Source organism: Dendropsophus ebraccatus, chromosome 7, assembly GCF_027789765.1.
Source record: "Dendropsophus ebraccatus isolate aDenEbr1 chromosome 7, aDenEbr1.pat, whole genome shotgun sequence".
Classification (NCBI taxonomy): Eukaryota; Metazoa; Chordata; class Amphibia; order Anura; family Hylidae; genus Dendropsophus; species Dendropsophus ebraccatus.
In genome coordinates this window covers 123,255,045-123,277,843 of record NC_091460.1, presented here as the reverse complement: position 1 = coordinate 123,277,843, position 22,799 = coordinate 123,255,045, and positions in this window count along the sequence as shown.

The following is a 22,799-nucleotide window of genomic DNA, read 5'->3' as shown; positions in this document are numbered from 1 at the left end:
GAGTTTGCAGCAAAATCCGCTGCGAATCCTGGTAGTTTGAAGTTAAATGGGGTTACATACCCACAGCGGAATTTCCATTGTATGTAAGTTGGCCCCTTTAACTCCCCGACGCCCCCAGCCTAGAGCCCACAGCATACCTGTTTGCCGCAGCAGCTGCATGTGAGGCTCCCAGCCCCCATTGGTCAGCCTGGCACCACTAATTGGCTTAGCGGGACCTACGGGAGCCTCACATGCAGCTGCTGCGCCGAGCAGGTAATGTATGCTGCGGGCTCCAGGATGCGGGTGCGAGGGATTAAAGGGGCTGGGTTACATACTCATTCCGCTGCGGGTATGTAACCCCCATTGAACTTCACACTACCCGGATTTGCAGCGGATTTCGCTGCAAACTCGTAGCGTGAAATCTGCTGCAAATCCGATGTGAATAAGGTGTGAAGCTACCTTAAGGGTGCGAGATCTGCTAGATCAACAGATTACTGATGTCAGGATCTCAGGGAGACCATTCAAAGAAGATACTATTGGCTGCTGGTTAAAACGTTCAATACTGTGAAATCCTGGCTAGGTTGGAGCAATGGCTAGTAAAGCCATACGGGAGGGAGATCAGCTAAAGAAGTCACAGTCGGCTGCTGGTTAAAGTGCTTATTACAGTGAAATCCTAGGTGCATTGCCCCCTGCAAAACTACTTTTTGCAAAAAGTCAGTGGAGCTTCAGTTGCAAGGCTTTTGAGACTCATAACTGAGGCTCTGCAGACCTTTTTGCATATTGATCTGCTAGATCGGTGCTCACATACCAAGCCTATTACATGGCTCGACGATCATGCAAGGACTATATATATACAGTATATCTCATTAGTGATGTCTGTGCAGCCCTTGCTGCATAAATAGTATGTAATAAAGAAATACATGACCTCTCCATGCTCCCCAGCTTCCTTCCGTCTTTCAGGCTTCTCCCCACAGCCACTGCTGGGACATCTCTGAAGTGACAGGCTACTCAGACAATCACTGGCCAAGACAGGACAGAGCAGCTGCCAGTGATTGGCTGAGCAGCCCGTCATTGCAGAGATGGCAGTGGTTGTGATGAGTTGGGAGAATCCAGAGGGACTTCAGGAACAGGAAGCATCCCCCACCTCCCTGTCATCTACTTACTGTTTTACTCCAGCTTTTCTGGTAGTTAGTAAAGTGTAGAAATATCATTTGCATTCTTTTTGTCAGAGAACATTTCCTGTAAGATTCTCTCCCTCCCCTCTTGCAACAATAAATTTGATGATGTATCTTTATTTAATCACAGAACGTTTATGTCATTATAATCTCTTGATTAAACAATACGTTGTTAAACTGTAAAAACACAGAGTTTGATTTGTATCCTAAATAAATGTGAAAAAATCTTTAAGCTGCTATTTTTCTGTTAATATTGATTTGTATATTTATGTGTGATATTTTCGCTTTGTAAAATGTAATAGCTTTACGGCAATCTTTATTTTACATTTACTGGTCTGTAATTTTCAGTGTTGCTTCATGGCATTTCTTTAGTGCATTGTAGCACATATATTTGTTCCTTTTCATTTGCTTTTATACTTTGTACTTACATTATTTTCTACCTTAGAATATCATTTTATTTCATATTCGCATTAAGGTGTATATTGGTGGGGATTGGTGTATATTGTGTTCCAATATCTTGTGACTGATTTATTAAAATTTAGCACAGCCATAGTGAATGTACTGTACGGTATCTAAGTAAAAAGTCACAAAAAAAAAGTTGCAAAAAGCAAACATATTCCCCTGGTGCTGACCAGACGTTGGCCTGCATCTGTTTGTGCGACTTTTTAAAAAGTCGCAAATGATGAATTGGGCGACAATCACGGATTATGCAAACTTTTGGGTGAATACTCAAAACAGGCATTTTTCTTTTAACCCCTTCACGACCAGGCTAATTTTCGTTTTTGCGTTTTCGTTTTTTCCTCCTTGTGCTTAAAAGGCCATAGCACTTGCATTTTTACACCTACAGACCCACATGAGCCCTTATTTTTTGCGTCATTAATTGTACTTTGCAATGACAGGCTGAATTTTTGCATAAAGTACACTACGAAACCAGAAGAAATTTAAAGTGTGGTGAAATTGAAAAAAAAAAAAACGCATTTCTTTTCTTTGGGGGGAATGTGTTTTTACGCCATTCGCCCTGGGGTAAAACTGACTTGTTATGCATGTTATGCATGCCACTAGACACCAGGGAAATGCTGCTTCCGGTAATTGGATGCAGCTGTCATGTTTGACAGCTGCATCTGATTACTGTATTAGCGGGCACGGCGATCGGACCGTGCCCGCTAATACCCGCGGTCCCGGGCTACATGAGGCACCTGGGACCGCGGCAGTTCAGAGCGGGGTCGCCGCACGGCCCCGCTCTGAACGCCTGCACCCACGCGAGGACGTACAGTTACGTCCTTGTGCGGGAAAGGCTTAACTCTAAAAAATATTCACCCATCAAAAACTGGTTCATAAACAAAGCTTAGACAAAAATCCAAATTATTCAACTTAAAGTATGCTTAAAGCCCTTGATAAATTTCCTTCTAAGTGTCTACATTACTTTTTTATGAATATAAAAATATTTATTTTCCCTAATAATATCCTGCCATTTTACTGCATTTTCTTTCACTTAGTAGTTTACCTTTTTCCAAAAAACATTTCTGTATTCTCTTCTGGGTGTCCACCTGTCTCTGAGACCTGAAACTACCTCAATTATTCTTGGCCACTGCAGTTGTCGCCACCATTGAGATGAACTTGGTAGGGACAGCCCACTCAATCACTGCCCACGGCGCTGTCCTATCTTATTCAGTGATCAGCTGAGTGGACTGTCACTGCTGACACGAGTTGGAACCCAGAGACACAGTAGTAAAAATTATTTGTGATATTAAATAATGTAGTTAAAAAAAAGATTTTTTCAACATTTCAGAGCTTTTGTTTTTACACAGAGCACTTTACTGTATGAATGACACCTGTTATCTGAATTCTGTATCTGTATTTTGTTGTTCACTACAATTAAATGGGAACTATCAGCAGGTTAGACGAATCTTACCTTCTGATAGCTCAAGGGATGCTGAGGAGGAATCCGGAGGGCAGGGATCCGGAGCGGAGTTTACCCTGATTAACAGCACAGAACCGGTGCCAATAAGGATGGTAAGACACATAGTCTTCCTCCTCATCATTCCTGGAGCTATAGGGGACCATCAGTAGGTAAGATTCCTCTTACCTGCTGATTGTTCCCATTTAAAGCAATGCCATATTTATGTAACTTTTGTTTTATTTTTCTACTTAAAAAATGTTAACTTTTTTCTTAATAAAATGCATAAATAATAAAAACCAAAAACAAATTGGCTTTGAATTCCTTTATCCTGTCCTGACCCCTATAACTATATTATTATTAAGTATTATTTTTCTGTCTATGTGATTCATATTTGCCCCATGATGTGTAGCTTTTATCATTAAAATTTAGTTAAGGTGGAACTTTTGCTGGATTTTTATTACTTTTTTTTCTGATAGATGCTTGACCAAAATCAGCATTTTTTTGCGGCGCTGTAAAAAATGAACGAGACCATTGTTTGAGGACGGAAATGCCGTAACTTACGTCCGTAGCGTAGCATGCGGTCCCGTACGTAGTGGTGATTTCTTCATTTTTGCACTTTGATTTGCCGATCCCAAAGGTTCTGTGTGGTGTCCGGGGCTAGCCGAAGATTTCCAAGTAAAAGACCGCTGTCAGATCGCTCCGTACGGCGCTCAGGAAGCGTAAGTAGACTACGGGCGTAAGTTCGCGGACCGTACGTAGCCGCCCACAACTTACGTAAATCCCCGGCCGGAGTATACACGTATATGTCCGGCCGCGAAAAATATGTGGCCGGACATATACGTAATGTGAACATAGCCTCAAACAGTACTACTTTTTAAAAAATTTTCAATTTCATTTTTAAAATGAAAAAATTATCAGCAATTCAGGTGTTTCTTTAAATGTTCGCCATTCACCATGCATAAATAACATTACATTTTAATAGCTCGGACAATTACACATTATTACCTAATATGCTTCACTTTTTTTATGTTTTTACCTTTTTTTTGTTTTATTTGGTATGACGTACCTGTATGTCATATGCTGTAAGGGGTATTTTCTTTTGTCTCAATCACATAAGTAATTCTACATTTTAGCCACAGCTATTAATGCTAGTCCATTTCAAATGGCTTTTTACGTTAGCGCTTTGAAAACTACATACTGGACTATGCTATATCGATTCTCTAAATATAATGTCCACTTAATTGAATTACATTAAAAGCATTACAGATAAGCACTACAATGTCTTTAGCCAGAGAATATTCTGCTCTGACTACAAAATTCTATACTGTCCCTATTGCTAGGTGTGCTCCACATTCTGGTTAACAATTTTAAGTCATTGCATTAACTATTACAAATATGTTTATCTTTATGTTATTGCAGTGAACATAGCCTCCGAATATGTGAATATTACAATGTCATCTAAAAGCCAAATAATAACAAAACATAATGGATGGGAACAAATCTAAATATACCACGTTCATGCACAGTCATATCTCTGTCGCAGATTCTTGTTTGGAAATGTAATTCTTCTGTTGTTTATGAAATATAAAATATGCAAATATAATTTCACAAAGCTCAGATGATAAAATAATGTAATGTTCCATGCTTGGGTTTTTATTGCAGTAGGTTTACTGTAGAAGCTTATCACTTATCTCTGGCGAAGGCTAACATCATAAATTATGGGTGTGCAGTTTTACCTTCGTGGTCCTTCCAGCTATTTGGTAATTTTGTTTGCTATTTGAAGTATGTAATTATTAATTAATTCATTCAATATTAAAGACCACAGATAATTGTGTGATCAATTATATATGCATACTGACTTTCAGTGGGAAAAGATTGAATAACCTGGAGATTGCTGCTATCATATTAATTATTCGGCAAAGTGTGATTCAATGATAAGGCGGAATCAAACTACCAAAGCAATGATTCCTATTGTGCAGAAACTCTCCTTGGATTTATGGCACATTCCATTTAGGTGTGCAGTATTATACATAACTGCCCATATAGCCATAGTACAGAGTAGATAAGATCCATTGTAGTGTATCTTCTTCCTCCATTTGTTAGACTTCTCTTCTCTGCGTGAACCCTGGCCCCCTGCCGCCTGCACTGATCACTAGTGATGAGCGAACATGTTCGTAATTGTTAACATGTTCATTTAAACATTACCCTCATTGTATGTGTTTGCCGATCACAAACTATTTGTTTGATGATCGGAGTGGTTATAACCTATTCGAACTTGCAAACGTATGCAACTGCGTAATTTACGCTTTGCACCTGATTATCTGTACGCATGTGCGAAGACGAAACGTACACTTCTACTGTGCGGTCATTATTTGTTCATGAATGTTCGACGAACACTAACCTATCACAATAAAAAAAATTTTATGTTCGTGTTTGGGGTCCAAATTGAACATCGGGAAGTTCGTTCATCACTATTGATCACTTAGGGCCTTTTTTACTCGGGCTTATTATCAGCAAGGAACATCGTTAGATACACTCCTTCAGCCGATAATTGGCTTGTGTAAAAGTGACAGTGATCAGACGAGGAGCACCTGATCGTTCCACCAAAATTTATCACTATTGGCTGCATATCTCTGTGTAAACAGAAGATATGCGGTTTACAGCAAAATATTTAAATGTCCGCATGAATGATGAAGGGATGGTTCATACGGGCCGGAAAGACGACTAATTGTGCCGCATGAAGACACTGCAAACAATTGCCAATTTTGCTGATCGTTGCTTGTCTGTGTCCTTGCACGGACTATATCAGGCCATGTTAAAGGACCCTTATTCTCAATTTACTGTGAAAATTCCTACAAACTAGGCAAATATTTTAAGCTTTTCTGAGAGATCAGGTTACAGAAGCAGCCCCTAGAAGTCTATGTAGAGAGGAGGTGGAAGAGTTTGGAACAGCTGTAAAGAAAGGTATGAATAGATCTATTGCTTCTAGTAAGTGTTCTATCTCATCCCCAGGCTGTATTACCGGCAGCACTTCTTATTACGGCTGAATAATGTCATCCATGCTGCTGCTGCTTCTGAGCATTTGAGAGAATTAGAAGAACAAGTTCTTTTCATTACTCTCTCTCTTTCTTTCTCTTTGCAGATGCACCTTCCTCCTCCCATGTCTTCTCTATAGAATTTATCACCACTAACCTGATCTTTAAATAAAATTGCAAATACATCTTGTCTTTTCCATATCTAAGCTTTAAAGGGGTATTCCCATCCTAACTAGTATGCTGTAGTTAACCCTGTAGGGCTTATAAAATTAAATATTTTTCTAAATATAATTATTTAGTAATGTCGCATCCTCCAAACCACTGCTTTTAGAGCAGAGTTGTGGTTGGTAATCTAGACCATGGGTCTCCAAACTGCGGCCCTCCAACTGTTGCAAAACTACATTTCCCATCATGCCTAGACAGCCAAATCCAAAGCTTTAGCTGTCCAGGCATTATGGGAGTTGTCGTTTCGCAACAGCTGGAGGGCCGCAGTTTGGAGACCTATGATCTAGACAATGAGCTGTCAACAATGGGAGGAGAAGAGCAGGTATATCAGGAGGTAAGTTTGCCAAATGAATTTATTTGCAAAAATATCTAACTTGAGAAACCCTACACTTTTAACTTTGTTAGCTGAAATTGGAATGCCCCTTTAAGGATATCTTATTCTAATTTCAGAGGAATTCCTGTGCAGTTCATTACTCATTGCAGTAACAGTATAACATTTTTCACTATTCTGGTAAGACTTTTTGACCAGTGCCCCAATACCTTAAGTGTATGTTCTGTACAGTTTCATTACAGGTAGGCAGCAGTGCTGGAATGCTGTAGTTAGCAATAAGGATGAACACCTCATAGGCTTCCATATCCAAGGGAAGATATAGGTATGGTGGGACCTCTCGCTTAAACTGTCAAAAGGGATCCAGTATGTTAGGGCGTCCATTGTAAAGGAGGGAAATGTTTTTAAAATTGCTCCACAAAGCTATTTACGCATTTCAGTTTTCTTACAAGGCAGCCCCGCTGCACTGAGCGCATGTCCCAAGTATTTACTGCCGAGAACAAACCTGTATCATTCTATGTGGTTGTTTCCTTATGTGCAACACCTGTTGGAGGAGTCTATACAATTGGTGGAAAGGGTATGGATGTCAAAGTCTAGTTGATACCAATTAGCTGTCTTTTCCATTATATTACAAGGCTACCAGATAATGATTCGCAAGGTATGGTGGCAATGAAAGGAGTACACGTAACGCTACAAGCGGTAAAAAAGTATCTACTTAGACATTGGCTTGATCAGGTCATGCTGACACTATCAGAGGTGATGATCAACTGAAGACACTTCTTCACATGGATAGGTTGGACACGGTGAGATCTATGGGGAAAATCACCAAGCAGTTGTTTCATAAATTGAGACCATTTCTAGAAAATATCTCTTCCCCAATATAGATATAGTCATGGGCCGAGGAAAAACATAGTATTGAAAGAGAAACATACTGGTGCACTATGCAACCATGGAGACATAGGTCCATTTTTTGTAGATGAGAGAGAATTCCTAGACCCAATAGGAACTAGTTGCCCTGAAGGCTTTAAAGAAGCTTGGGAAGTTCGGCCTTAAAGTATGACCTAGATTGGGGACATGAGAAACAAGCCTAGTTGGGACAATACTAATCCTGAAACCTTTGATTGGTGTCTGATAGTAAGTGTAAGTGGAAGGGGTCCAAACATAACTATCCTGTAACACTTGTGGGAAGAGAATTGTAGGTACATTTGTGGGATCATAAGATGGCAGTAGTAGGAGCCTACCTGACAACAATCTTGTTAGAAAGTACATTTATGTCTGTACTATTGGGTCTGATAGAAGGATGTAGTTGTCAGATAATTGGTAGGAAAAGGCAATCAGGTATGCTCCAATGTAAAGTAATACAGGTCAAAAAATTGTCTTTTGTTAAAACAGAAGGACTATTTTTACAGGTAGAATACTGTTAAAAATTCTGGATACTTTGTTGGATTTTATTAGCGTGCACTTGTATCAATTCAAAGTGAATAACGCATATGGAAAGAAACTGCAAAAAGTACATTTTAGATACATGTATATATTAGTAGTTGGACAATAAAATGCCTTTCTAAAAAAAAAAAAGAGAAACTATATGCAATCGTTACCGAAAATGCACAAAACCTCAACTCAAAAATACGGTTAACATATGGTCAATGATAAGGTTAACATGCTACTGTTCCCTAAATGTTATGAAAAAAAAATGTTAACCTATCGTACATTGTTCAATTCAAAAATATGAAAGTACACAGATGTTTATTGGGATGAACACTTTCACAGATATGAAAGAAAATTGTCTTTTCAGAAAACACTGCAAGCATGAAATGTCAATAGCCTAAGGGTTCAGTTGTAAGCTCCTCAGCAAAGATTCAGAGAAAATATAAAAACACAACCTTGAAAGGCTCTGCTCATATTTCAGACCTATCTGAATTTTATGTTGATGAGAAAATCTATGTTCAAAACATATGTTTTACGTAAAACCTTAAGACCAGGTAATAAAAAAATATGTCTCAAACACAGAATTGTGGGAGACCCATGGCCCATTTCTTTGTAGATCAGCACTTGTTTCCTTTGTAATAGTTCTTTTAACCCTTAGAGGATCAGGCCAATTTCAATTTTTGCGTTTTCATTTTTCCCTCCTTGTGCTTAAAAGGCCATAGCACTTGCATTTTTTCACCTAGAAACCCACATGAGGCCTTATTTTTTGCGCCACTAATTGTACTTAGCAATGACAGGCTTATTTTTTTCATAAAGTACACTGGGAAACCAGAAAAAAATTCAATGTGTGGTGAAATAAAAAAATAAACAAAAAAAAAAAACCATTTATTTTATTTGTTTTTTTTTCATTTTTATGCCATTCACCCTGGGGTAAAACTGACTTGTTATATATGTTCCTCAAGTTGTTATGATTACAATGATATGTAACATGTATAACTTTTATTGTATCTGATGGCCTGTAAAAAATTCAAACCATTGTTAACAAATATATATTCCTTAAAATCGCTCCATTTCCATGCTTATAGCGCTTTTATCCTTTGGTCTATGGGGCTGTGTGAGGTGTAATTTTCTTGCCCCATGATGTGTTCTTTCTATCAGTACCTTGATTGCGCATATGCGACTTTTTGATCGCTTTTTATTACAATTTTTCTGGATTTGATGCGACCAAAAATGGGCAGTTTTGCACTTTGGGATTTTTTTGCGCTTACGCCATTTACCGTGCGAGATCAGGAATGTGATTAATTAATAGTTTGGGTGATCACGCACGTGCCGATACCAAACATGTTTATTTATTTATTATTTATAACATAGAAAAAGGGGGTGATTGTGACTTTTATTAGGGGAGGGGGCTTTTTATTGATAACACTTTTTTTTTTTTTTTTACACTTATACTAGAAGCCCCCCTGGTGGTCTTCTAGTATAAGTACACTGATCTCTCATTGAGATCTATGCTGCATAGATATGCAGCATAGATCGATGAGATAGGCACATTGATTGCTTTTGGCTGCTGCAGCCGGAAGCAATCGAGTGTCGAGCCGGGATCAGTGCCATTACGGCACTAAGCCCCGGCGGAGAAGGCTGTGTGGATCCACTCCACTAGACCCCAGGGAACGGCTGCATTAAGTAATCGGATGCAGCTGTCAACTTTGACAGCTGCATCCGATTACTTTATTAGCGAGCACGGCGATCGGACTGTGCCCTCTAATAGCCACGGTCCCGGGCTACGAGCAGCACCCGGGACCATGGCGGTTCAGAGCGCACGAACGGGCTCGCAGCGAGATTCTCGCTGCGAGCCCGGCAGGTCCTGGCAGTTCCCATACACTACATACTTGCTGCGGTCTAAACGACCGCAGCAAGTATGTAATTATACCGCCCTTAACCCCTTCTGCTCCCGCCCGGCTCCCCCGCTGTAAGCATACATTACCTGTCCTTGCTGCACGGGTCCGGCGTCCTGCTCTCCCATCCGGCCAATTAGTGTGTTGCCCAGCCGCAGCCACTGATTGGCCGGACGGGAGAGCAGGACGCCGGACCCGTGCAGCAAGGACAGGTAATGTATGCTTACAGCGGGGGAGCCGGGAGGGAGCAGAAGGGGTTAAGGGCGGTATAATTACATACTCGCTGCGGTCGTTTAGACCGCAGCAAGTATGTAGTGTATGGGAACTGCCAGGACCTGCCGGGCTCGCAGCGACAATCTCGCTGCGAGCCCGCCCGTGTGAATATACCCTAAAAAAGATTTAACCCTGTTCAATCCCCACCCATAATCTAAGCTTGTTTGTAATAGGTTTGTATTACATGAAACCCATTGTCGACAGCGCATCCTGCACAAACTGCAATACCTCATCTGTAACCCCACTCACCACTGACATCACACCTGTCCATTGGTGGGAAACAACAGCCTCTCCTGAGTAGTATAGGGGAAAGGAGACCCTGTTGTTTATTTCTCTCTCTTTCTTTTATCTATCTATGTAGATGAATAGATAGATAGATAGATAGATAGATAGATAGATAGATAGATAGATAGATACAGAGGAGAAAGGAGCCACACTTCTTCACAGGTGTAGCGGGTGCAGTTGGATGCAAATCCCTTGGCAGGGGGGATCCCCAAGTATCACACGAAAATCCAAAGCACTCCAGCATAAGGTGAAAAAAGGTGGTGGTTTATAACAAAAATGTGCAAAAACACTGGATGCAACGTTTCAGTTCTCTCACAGAACCATTATCAAGCCTTTTTTCATGTGACATATCAAAGGTTTTTTACAATGACAGTTACGGTTTAGCTGGGTTCACACTATGTATATTTCAGGCAGTATTTGGTCCTCATGTCAGGTCCTCATAGCAACCAAAACCAGGAGTGGATTGAAAACACAGAAAGGATCTGTTCACACAATGTTGAAATTGAGTGGATGGCCGCCATATAACAGTAAATAACGGCCATTATTTCAATACCACAGCCGTTGTTTTAAAATAACAGCAAATATTTGCCATTAAATGATGGCCATCCACTCAATTACATCATTATGTGAACAGAGCCTTTCTGTGTTTTCAATCCACTCCTGGTTTTGGTTGCTATACAGCCTCACAAATACAGCCTCAAATATACATAGTGTGAACCCAGCCTCAAAGTGTACCTGTCATGGTGACCTTCTGCCGGATCAGCAGAAATTTCCTCTGTTAATCCGGAAGTATGGGTCTCTATCACTATGTAGATAGATAATTATATATTATATTATATAATGCACCTGAACCTCATTGGATCAGAAGGTTTGTTTATTTATCTGCACACACAAACATGCATAGTAACTACCTATGGTACATATGTCTTTCTCTTTTAAGACAATGGTGAAGGTCAGCATCTGAATAACCCATGGGCACCACATTGTAATGTGATTATGAGATGCTGAGACAATGAGAGTTTGTTACAGGAGCTGAGGTTATTATGTCGGTTCCCAGGTCTGCTATCTTAGCACACCTAACATACTCTACCACAGAGAAATGATTGCAAAAGTATTGCAGTGTATATGTCAGGATGGTATCTTTGCAGAGCATTATGCACCCCCCGGCTCGTGCTGTGCGGCCGAGAAGGCGCTGATATTCTTGTATACTGTTTCTGTGTTTTTGTTTGCAGTGTGTGTACACTGGTTTATATGCTCACCTTTGTTGGGAGACACACTCGAATTCACCTGCTGAGTTCTGTCTGGCCATGTTAGGGTTAATCTGTGTTTTGGTTCTGCTGTGACTGACAGGTCTTCCTGCCAGTGGATCTGGTTTGTTCTCAGGTGTCTGTGCTTGGAGATCAGGGAGATTGTCCAATTATGTTCTGGACCAGAACCCTGGCCTCCTATATATACTAAACCCAGTCTGTGTTCCAATTGCTGGTTATTCAGTATAGTTTCCCTGTCCTGCATTCCAGCTCTTCCTTCATTTATCTGCGTTACCTCTGGTTTTCTGCCCCTTGCCTTGTTTTCTGACTACCCTTGCTTGCTGCCTGCCCCTGACCATATTGCTTGTTTTTTACTCTGCTATTGGATTGTGATTTCGTACTGTGCTGCCCTATTGTTGTGACCGGACTGTCGACTATTCTTCATTGTGTTTTGTCTGTCTGTCTTGTCTTTGTGTCCCACCTAGCCAGTGCAGGGACTGCCGCCCAGTTGCTCGCCGCCATCTTAGGGCGGATTGTGGCAAGTAGGTAGAGGACAGTGGGTGGGGCTGAGCTTAGAGCTCACTGTCTTGTCTTGTCCTGCTGTCCGGTTCCTAACAGTATATTCAAGCAATCACATCCCTCTAGTGGGAATCAATTTTTATATAAAGAGTTGAAAAAATATCTAAAAAAACAACTGCCAAAACTATAAGTTACATCTTTTAATCTGCTTAGAGAACATCCTAAAAAAATATACACAATGGCAGAATATGTTTTTGATGATCCGAGCAAAAAGACAAAACAACCCCCCCCCCCACACACACACAAAAAAACAACGACAAAAAAAAAAAAAAATACATCATATGCACTTTGGAGCAGACTAGCAGGCTGGGGACACAGTTGTGCTGACTATCCGGGACTTCCTGATGCTGAACGGCAAGCCAATTTCACTACTAGACTGATGGAAGGGGTAGTAGTGGATAAACAATTCACTTTATTGAATAGATTATGTGTTTCGAGGCATGGTCTCTTCATTAGAGATGATCTAACAGCAGAAAATCTTAGGTTCTATATAACTTGAACCTTGTCGAACCTTCCGCATTTGTTTCCCGATGCCTTCCCCGTCCGTGGGGAAGGAGGAGACAGCCCGGGTACGGCCTGGAATTCTGGGATACACCCTATTAAATGCGGAAGGTTCGTCAAGGTTCAAGTTCTATAGAACCTAAGATTTTCCGCTGTTCGATCATCTCTTGTCAGGAAGGGAAATTAAAAATACACAGAGACAAGTTAAGCCCTAGTCTGGCACCCGCCCCAGCTGTTCCTACCTACTTGCCTCAAACAGTACTAAGAATTACTGTGGACAACTGGTTGACAAACCTTACACTGAGATAAGTGCGATACAAAAACAAAACAAGACAAACACAATATAGAATTGCCAGGGAACAAGGTCAGCAACAGCCGGGCATAGAAGGTACAAAATCAGAATCCAGAAGGCAAGGTCAGGGTACGAAATCCAAAAGGTCAGAACAACAATAATAGTCAGTCAGGAGAATGCTAGGTCAAGGTACAAGGCGCTATCACAGGCACTGAAATGAGACCAGGGGCTGAGATTAATAGTAAACAGGAACATAGGTGCCGACAGCTAACTGGCTAGGTCAGCTGTCAGTCACCATCAAGGGTACACCTGAAACCGATCGACCGGGGGTGGTTAGGCCCCAGCCGCGGTAATACACAAAAGAAAAGATAAACACAGCAGGCTGGTTGCCGGGGATGCTATGGGCGGGCCCCCGGCAACCAGTCTCGCTCAACAGCAGAGCATGGTAATGTCAGAGCATTGTCCGAGATCTAAACGTGCAGGGCGGCTGCTAAGGACGCCATAGGCACGCCCCCAGCAAACATTCCTGCTTGTGGCTCCTTACATCTCTACTCTTCATCAGATCTATGCAATAAAGTGAATTGTTTATTGTCTACTACGACTCCCATCAGTTTAGTAGTGAAAACGGTGCCAGGAAGTCCCGGATCTACGGCACAGTTGTGCCTCCAGCCTGCTACTCTGCTCAGCTTAGCATAGAAAAACACAGATAAAACAAATCCAAAAGTAATCATGTAAAGTGAGATTTGCACTAAATCCAATTAGTATCTAATCGATTTGCTTTTAATAAATATACCTTGAAGCTTTCATCTATGTGTTATTCATGAAGGGAAATTTATGAATTAACGTCTCTTCAATATTGTAGTTTTCATGGCAGCTTTGTTGTAGAGTTTTGAAACACACTGATGCTCTCCTTTCCTGGGTATCCAAGGTTGGTTATCCCATTTACTTTAGACTGTGTTTCCACATTTGAATTTTGAGTGTGTTCCGAATGGGGCCAAATCCACACGGGGGTGGTGGTGGTGGTGGTGTGGATTGAAGGCAAAATTGTGTCACTGCTGGTGAAGGAATATTGGTGTGGTTTTGGATGCTGTGGAAACACAAGTTTACACTACGTCTAATGTCATTAAACAACTGCCCTAGTTGCAGGTTTGCAACCATGGCCGTTATTTAATGAAATTGCCGTTTGCTTTAATTGCTACACTGTATACACCCCGGCTGGGATTTCAAGCGGCCAGACAAAAACTGACACTTCATTGACAGAGCAGAAAATGTAAAGTGCAGTTTTGGCCGCACTTTACATTGTCAGCTATGGTGATTTGAAATGCGGGCACACCCGAATGTGCCCGCGTTCCAAATAAAAATAAATGAACTTCATGCGGCCTATACTGCAGTACCTTCTGGGATAAACTTCACTGACGTGTCACAGAACGGCCAGTGTCATACGCTGTGTAAACCCGACTAAGGCTGGATTCACACGTTTCATATATACAGTCTGTAAGCAGATTGTATGTCACAGACTGAACTGCAGGAACTCCCTGCATTATAATTCATTATGATGCAGTAAACTCCAAAACAGTTAGGGCTCGATAATCCGCCGCACGACTATCGAGCCATGTAAAAGGCTTAGTAAGCGAGCGCCAATCTGCTAGATCGGCACTCACAATACAGTAGCGCAAAGCTTTAACTTTTACGGAGCTTATTGCATCATAATGAATTATGATGCAGAGACTTCCTACAGTTCACTCTGTGACATACAATCTGCACATAGACCGTATATATGGAATGTGTGAATCCAGCCTTGTTCTGTTCTTCTGATCAGCTGCAGTAAAATAGTATAAGTTTTATCGTAACCTCTTTCTGCACTTAACTAATGACCACTTACAAAGCCCATCTGACCATATTTTCGCAATATATTTTCTAATTTTCTTTAAGTTTCAAGAGAATTCTAATTGGGTCGAGTCATTGGAGCCAATTCTGCACATATGGCAAAATCAAGGCAATTTCCAAATATTATCCAGAATATCACAACATTCATGGCTAGCTCTGCACAGCCTGTTACTTGCTCAGCATCATATCACTGCATGTGACTTTACATATTTGTTTGTATTGTTGCAGTAACACGAGTTCTCTTTTCCCCACATGACATTGTAGACAATGTAAACAGCAGATACCATCAGGACGGCTCTGTAGTAGTTCTCAGTGTGACAGTATGAATTCAAAGCCAGTTAAAAACTTCTTAGCCTTTTTCTTTCTTTATAGATAAAATAAATATTTAGATTGGAGTTGTAAATTAACAATAGTATTGATTTTCTTTTATTTTATAATGCATCAATTATTTTTCTCTTTATATTTAACAACTGTAAGGCTATGTTCACACGTTTTTTTTCAGCTCCGTTTAAAATGATGTCCGTTATTTTGAGTCTAAAATAACGGACGTTATTTAGCAGCCTGGCCTCCCCTTAGTGCAATGACTGGTGTTTGCACATTATTCTAGTTTGGGGTTACTAATTGGTCTTTGGATGCGGCTTAATTAAAAAGTCCATTGAATTTAATAATAAAAATGGAGAAAGAACGGTGGAAAAAGAAAAACTGTGTGTGAACTACTATTAAAAAAAGTCCGCTGTTTGCAAAAGACGTCCAAAAATAATGATCATGTTCATTTTTTTTACGTCCGTGGCAAAAACGTCCGTTATTCAATACAATGTGTGCATTGGACGTCCGTCTTCCCATTGACTTCAATGCATTGCCATTGCAGTCAGTTAAATCATGGCAAAAATGGACGTTTTTTTAAATATTAAAATCGGCCTCCTTTTCTATATTTTTGACGTTGTGTGAACCTAGCCTAAGGGTGGGTTCACATTACGTTTTTACAAATCGTTTATTTCATCCGTTTTTGTAAAAGACAGATAAGAAAAAACGGACCGAAAAACGGATGCATTCGTATACATCCATTTTGATCCATTTTGATGACTTCCATTATAGAAAAAATAAATCAAAACACATTCCTTTTTTAACATACACAAAAATAGGGTTAGCTACGTTTTTGGGTACATTAAAAAAACGGTTACATTTTGATCTTTTTTTTTTAATAATGGAAGTCAATGGAAAAACGGATCGAAATGGATGCACACAAATGCATCCGTTTTTCCATCCAAAGGGGAAAAAAAAACGCATTGTAAAAATGTAGTGTGAACCCAGTCTAATTTAAATTATTTATTGACATAGAAACCTAACCGACGGTAAAAAAAAAAAAGTCTGCATAATCTCATTAGGCATCTGATCATTACATGTGGGAGAGATAAAAACATAAATTCAGCTCTTGAAAACCTGTCTAATCAGGCTTATCCCGCTTTATCATTGTAAATAGACAGGGAGGTGTAATGTATTACAATAATAATTTAGAACTGAAGTGTGTGTGTGTAGGCAAATATATCAAATGATATCCAAAGATGTCAGACAAGTGGTAGGAGAGGTTACTTATCCTTTCATCTTAACTATCACACGCAGGGGACCTTTCATATCAACTCTAATACATGCGTAAGGATTAAATTGTGTCTGAAAATGATTTCCTCCTTAAAACAGCCCGGTGAATCGCACTGATTAAAACCCAGCACTTCTTTTACTTTCTGCTTGACATATCACACCTGTTTTTTTTCAACTCTGTCAAGGGATATGGACTATCTCTAATAAGGGCTGAACCTAAATCCACTTTAATTTAAACAAGTATCAAGAGAGTGTATGAAGAGGGTTATTATATCAAGACAATGCTTTTTCTACTTTAAAATCTACCTCGCGATTAGTTGATCACTGTGAGTCTGGCTTAGGGCCCTATTCCACCGGACGATTATCGTTCAGATTATCGTTAAATCGTTCGAATCTAAACGACAATCGTTCGGTTGAATAGCCGTTAAGGACCAAACGAGAAATCGTTGATTGTTTAATAAGACCTGGACCTATTTTTTTTCGTTGCTCGTTTGCAAATCGTTCGCATTGAATAAGAAGTCGTTCGGTCGTTCGCAGTAGTGACGAACGCAATAGCGACAACAAGACGACTGCAAGATCGATCATAAGTAACGTTTATCTTTCCATGTAAATAGGCGAACGATTTCAGGTCTTTTTCGTAATATCGGTCGTTTGGATCGTTTATCGTTAACGATTATGCGAACGATAATCGTCCGGTGGAATAGGGCCCTTAGGCTGCCATCACACATTGCAGATATTTTAGAGAGGGATACGGTGGTGGCAGAGGTGGGGGCTTGGCCGTGGCAACAAGGTGGGGATAGTGTGCCTAATGTACCATGGTTTACGCTTCTAGCTATACAGCCCAGCATGCAATTAACTTTCCCTACTGCCTGCTTGCTATCTTCACACCTCCCATAGACTTCATTCTATGGTCGTCTATAGACACATCAATTTTTTGGCCGGATGGCAGAATCCACCCGGGCATAGAATGGTGTCTATGTGATGAATGGAACTTCAAATGTTTGGCTGAGATACGGAATCCCCATGGAGTTATCCGCCACATTTACTCAGTGTGCATATACCCTAAAAAAACACTACCCCTAAATTCTTCTTTTATGATGTCTTTGATAACACAGAACTGTGAATATGATACTCGAACAGAAGGTTCCTTTCGCATTATTTTATATTTGAAAAAATTTAATTTCCATTGTTTTGACCACTTATCTAATAAGGAGAAAAAAAAGTCATAATATTGACACTTCCAGGAACATCAGCCTTATTGCACACGTTGCTGTCACACTTTGAGACAAACCTTGCCTACCAAACCTTCTCCTATGTCACTTACAAACACATTAAAAAGAAAAGGATCCAGAACAGACTCCACATAAACCATTAACAATCCTAACCTTCTACCAACCACAAATTCACTGAATTATCCAGGAATTAAGTCCAATTCAGTAACTTCTCTATCAGCAGTTTATGTGGAACTGCATAGGTTTTGCGACCTAATGGCACCTTATGGCACCTATGACGCCTAGCATTTCAGTTTCTTCAAGAAACTAGTCAGAGGGGTTTCTGGCAAATAGTCCCCTAACAATCCCGCATGTAATGACTGGAGTCGGGGATCTGTTGTACCACCGTTAGCGATGGCATAAGCTGCACCAGGGAGCAGAGTCTAAGGGGCCGCTGGTCTTCACCAGTGACCACCTCAAGGCTGGATGGACTTTCTGCGGCAGACGACCCCCAAGGTCTCTACCCCTGGCTTTGCTTGCTAGCGGCGGTGGGTGAGGTGCAGCTGGAGACATGTAAGCAGGCAGGAACACAGCAGAACTCATGGCTGGAACCACAGGCAGCACAGCAGCACTAATGGCTGCAACCACAGACAGCAGGACACTAGCGGGACTCACGGCTGGAACTACAGGCAGCAGGAATCACGGGAAGAAACCATGGAGAGATGGGACCACATGCTATGGGAAGCATTCAAAGGCTCCAATGAGTAGGGCAGGGCTGGTGTGCAATTTATAGAGCACAGCTGTAGTGCATTTACCAATCAAGGGCGCACTGGCCCTTTAAAGTAAAGCAGAGCCGGTTCACGCTCCCTAGAAGGTGGGGACGTGCGTGTCAGGCCGTTAGGGAGCAGGAGTAGGTGGCACTGCAGTACAGGGCAGGAGCCAAAGAACATAAGGGACCATGGTTGGGGATGACAGTGCGGCCATGGCTGGGTGTGACAGGGAGGCCACGTAGAAAGGTACGTGCCGCGACCATTGTGATGGTCTATCGTGAGGATAGACTGTCAGTTCTTAAAGGTTGGATAACCCCTTTAATGCACTGTATGACCTGAATCTGTAGATGATTGTCTCTGCTCTTCACTGTCCTTGTGACTGAGCAAGTGTATACATGGACCTGACTGTTCAAATTGTTGATTTATGTTAATTTATACATAAATGACTCTGTGTCATCCCTCTAATGAACCTCAGTCCACAAAGGCACTGTATCAAATAGATGACATAATCAGACTGGCAAGTGTATATTAATATTGAAAACTTGACCTGATTTCAGAGTGAAAACATTTTCTCCTTTACAAGGTTATTACAATTGCTGCAGGTAAAATGACATCTTACATCTTGGATTTGCTTCACATCAGTTGCTTTCTTGTTTTAGAGACAAATGTCTAATCTTACTATTTTGACCCCAAGATTGTGACCAGAATGTGGGGGGCAGAAAAGTCACTTTTATGATTGGAGTAATTTTCTTATTATTTCAAGTGGAAAAATTGTTCATAATGATCTTTTCTAGATAATGTGTGTGTATATGTGTATATATACAGGGTTGTCCAAAAGTAGGTGGACAGTATGTGTAATAGGTTTTTGAAGGGGGAGATTTATCAAACATGGTGTAAAGTAAAATTGTCTCAGTTGCCACTAGCAACCAATCAGATTCCACCTTTCATTTTCCAAAGAGTCTGTGAGGAACGAAAAGTGAAATCTGATTGGTTGCTAGGGGAAACTAAGACAATTTCACTTTCTACCATGTTTGATAAATCTTCCCCTTCATAACCCTATTACACATACTGTCCACTTATCTCCTTTATCTCCTAATTTGCATAAAGCTAAATCTTATATCTCAGCACTGGAGTGAGGGACCTAAATAAGAGTTATATTGCCTGCTCTGTATTAAGATGCCCAGTTGTACGCTGCCTTTACTTTAGTCAGCATAAATCTGCTGACAGGTCCACTTTAAGTTTTATTAGGTCATCCACTTTCTTATTGGCACACCGTGCATTGGGATATGCTTATTAGCCTAGTTTATCACATAAACAAAGTGCTGTATCCACTGTGCTGTATCTTTATGTTATTTTTTAAACAAGCCTATAAAAATACAAAATAATCAGCCGTTTTAGAAACAACACTGTGACAGGACCATTAAGTTCAAAGTCCAAAGGTTGGTCATTTATTAATAAAAAATAACCCGCTTTCTACCATCTTTAGCGAAACAGTTCTTGCAGGAATCAACTGTTCAACATTTATGAATGATAATTGTCTTCTTTTCTTTCTTTTTTTTTTAATCAATGTCGTTTAAATGTTTTAAATTTATATTTTAAATTGTTAAAGGTCTTTTACACTGACCAATTATCGGCCAGGAGCACTGCAAGAAATGCTCCTGCGGCCGATAATCGTCCCATGTAAAAGTAACATAGATCAACTGAGGACCCAGAAAGCGCCCTCGTCTGATTGTCCGTTTAGAACATTTTTTAAAAAATTTATCATCACAGGTCATCTTCCTGTGTGAACAAGGGATGTAAGGCTGATAACAATAAAGGTAAAGTGATAGCACAGATATGTATAGTTGGCAGATCACACAGCAGTACATACTCACCTAGAGCCCTGCTGCTGTGATCCAACATCCTCTTCTTTAGGTTGCCCGTCCAGCCACTGCATCTTCAGGCTCAACGGGATGTATGTATATCCGTACTGTCAGTTTCAATGGCTGCATGAACAATACATACCGTAGATGTATAAGGCCACTGGGCGTATAAGACGACCCCTGACTTTCAAGAAGATTGTCAGAGGTTCGCCTTATTCGCCGGAAAATGTTAACCCCTGCCTGACTGCAGCCCTGTTGCGGTCAGGCAGGAGTTAACTGCAGCTAAATTAAAAAAATTAAACAGTTAACTCACCTGGGGCCCGCTCCCGGCCTCCGCGTGCCTCCTGTCCCGTTCCCGGCGCAGACAGTGTGACGTACACTGACTGCGCCGGGAATCCAAAGCTCTCCCGAGCAGCCAAACATCTCATCGGAGAAGCTCAGAGAGGCTTGGCTGCTGGGAGAGCTTCGGAAGAATGACAGAGGTTTCGGGTACTTCAGGAGCCTCTGTCATTTTTCTGAAGCTGTCCCGGCAGCTGAGTGTCAGGGTCCGGGCCGCGCGCTCGGCTCCTGGCTCTGCCGGAGCGAGCGGCCGGACTCTGAGCAGAGCCGCCGGCGTCCCTGGTGACGTGTGGGGCCGGTTGCTAGGGGCGCGCCGCCAGCCCACTGTCATTACATCACGGCCGGGCTCAGGAGACGCCGACGGCGTCCTTAGTGCAGGGCTGGTTGCTAGGGGCGCGTCGGCAGCGTCCCTGGAAGTCAGCCTGCTGGGAACGCCCACTGCTAGCCCCGGCTGGGGCCATTCTTCCCCAGCTGAGCGGCGTTAGGGACATGACTGACAGCAGTGGGCTCCAGTCATATCCACCGCCCAGTGTTAATCTAGAGTCCCAGCTCCAATGATGCCTGGGGGCTGGGACTCCGGGGTGTATAAGTTCCTTTCCCTGTGTCTCAGTTCTTGCCTGCGATAGAGCCTAGTATCCCTAGTGTTTTCTTGACCTCGCTATCTTTCCTACCTTGCTTTTCCCGTTGCTCGACCCTCTGGCTTGCTTCTCTGACTACTCTCTGGACTCGTGTTTGTACCTCGCCGCTCGACTGTTATTGACCCGGAATTTTGACTCTTCTCTTGTTGTGTTTGTCTGTCTTGTTAGTTTTGTGTTGCACCTTAGCTAGTACAGGGACTGCCGTCCAGTTGTCCGTTTGCCATCTAGGGCATCTGAGGCAAATAGGTAGGATCAGTGGGGTGGGTGCCAGCTTCAGGGATCACCTGTCCTTGTACCTTCCTGTCCTTCCCTGACATTATCGCAGGCCCAAACCGACGTCACTCTTGACTGATCAGCATGAGTACCGATACTTCGGTCGCTGACCGTCTAGACGAGTTGACTACCCAGCTTAAAGGTGTGGCAGGATTGGTAGCCCAATTGTCTAACCGTGTGGACAATCTGTCTCAGGCTACCTCATCCCGCCCGGTGACACAGAGCCCGGAGTCAGCGCCCGTCCAGGTAGTTAAGCATAAAACCAAAATGATACTACCTGATAGATTTAGTGGAAGTGCTGACAAGTTCCGTACCTTTCGGGAATCTTGTTATTTGTATTTCCGTTTTAACCCTTTTATTTCAGATGCTGAAAGGGTTGCTCTAATTGTTTCCCTCCTTCAAGGTCCCCCTCAGGACTGGGCCTTAGCCCTTCCCCCTGAAGCTCCAGAGTGGAATTCGGTGGAAACGTTCTTTTCCTCCCTGGGTCAAATCTACGATGACCCAAACCGTGTTGCAGTAGTGGAGTCCCACCTATTGTCCATCCAGCAGGGCCGTCGCACTGCGAACGAGTACTGCTCGGAGTTCTGCCAGTGGTGCGCCCTGACTGGATGGCAGGATTCCCCTCTGAAGACCCTGTTCCGACAGGGTCTCACGGATTCCATCAAGGATGCCATGGTCAGTCATCCCACTCCTGATTCCCTCAGTGCATATATGACATTGGCTATTAGTATTGACCGGAGACTCAGGGAAAGAAAGAGAGAAAAGATGGGGGTGACCACAGTACAGTCGAGAGTCAGTCAGCTCCCTAAACCGTTCCCCAAGGTGACAGAGTCGCTTCCCCCTCCTACGAATTCTGACGAACCTATGATCCTGGGAAGTGCCTCAGCCCGAAGAAAATTCCGTATGGAGCATTCTCTCTGTCTTTACTGCGGAAAGTCAGGGCACTACCTGAAAGACTGTCCCACCAAGCCTTCTCGGAAGCCGGAAAACTTCAGTGCCTGAGTGATAATCCGGAGGGTCACTCAGGCACACAGGTACCTCCTAGACAGTTAATTTTTGTTTACCGGTTACCCTGGTGTTC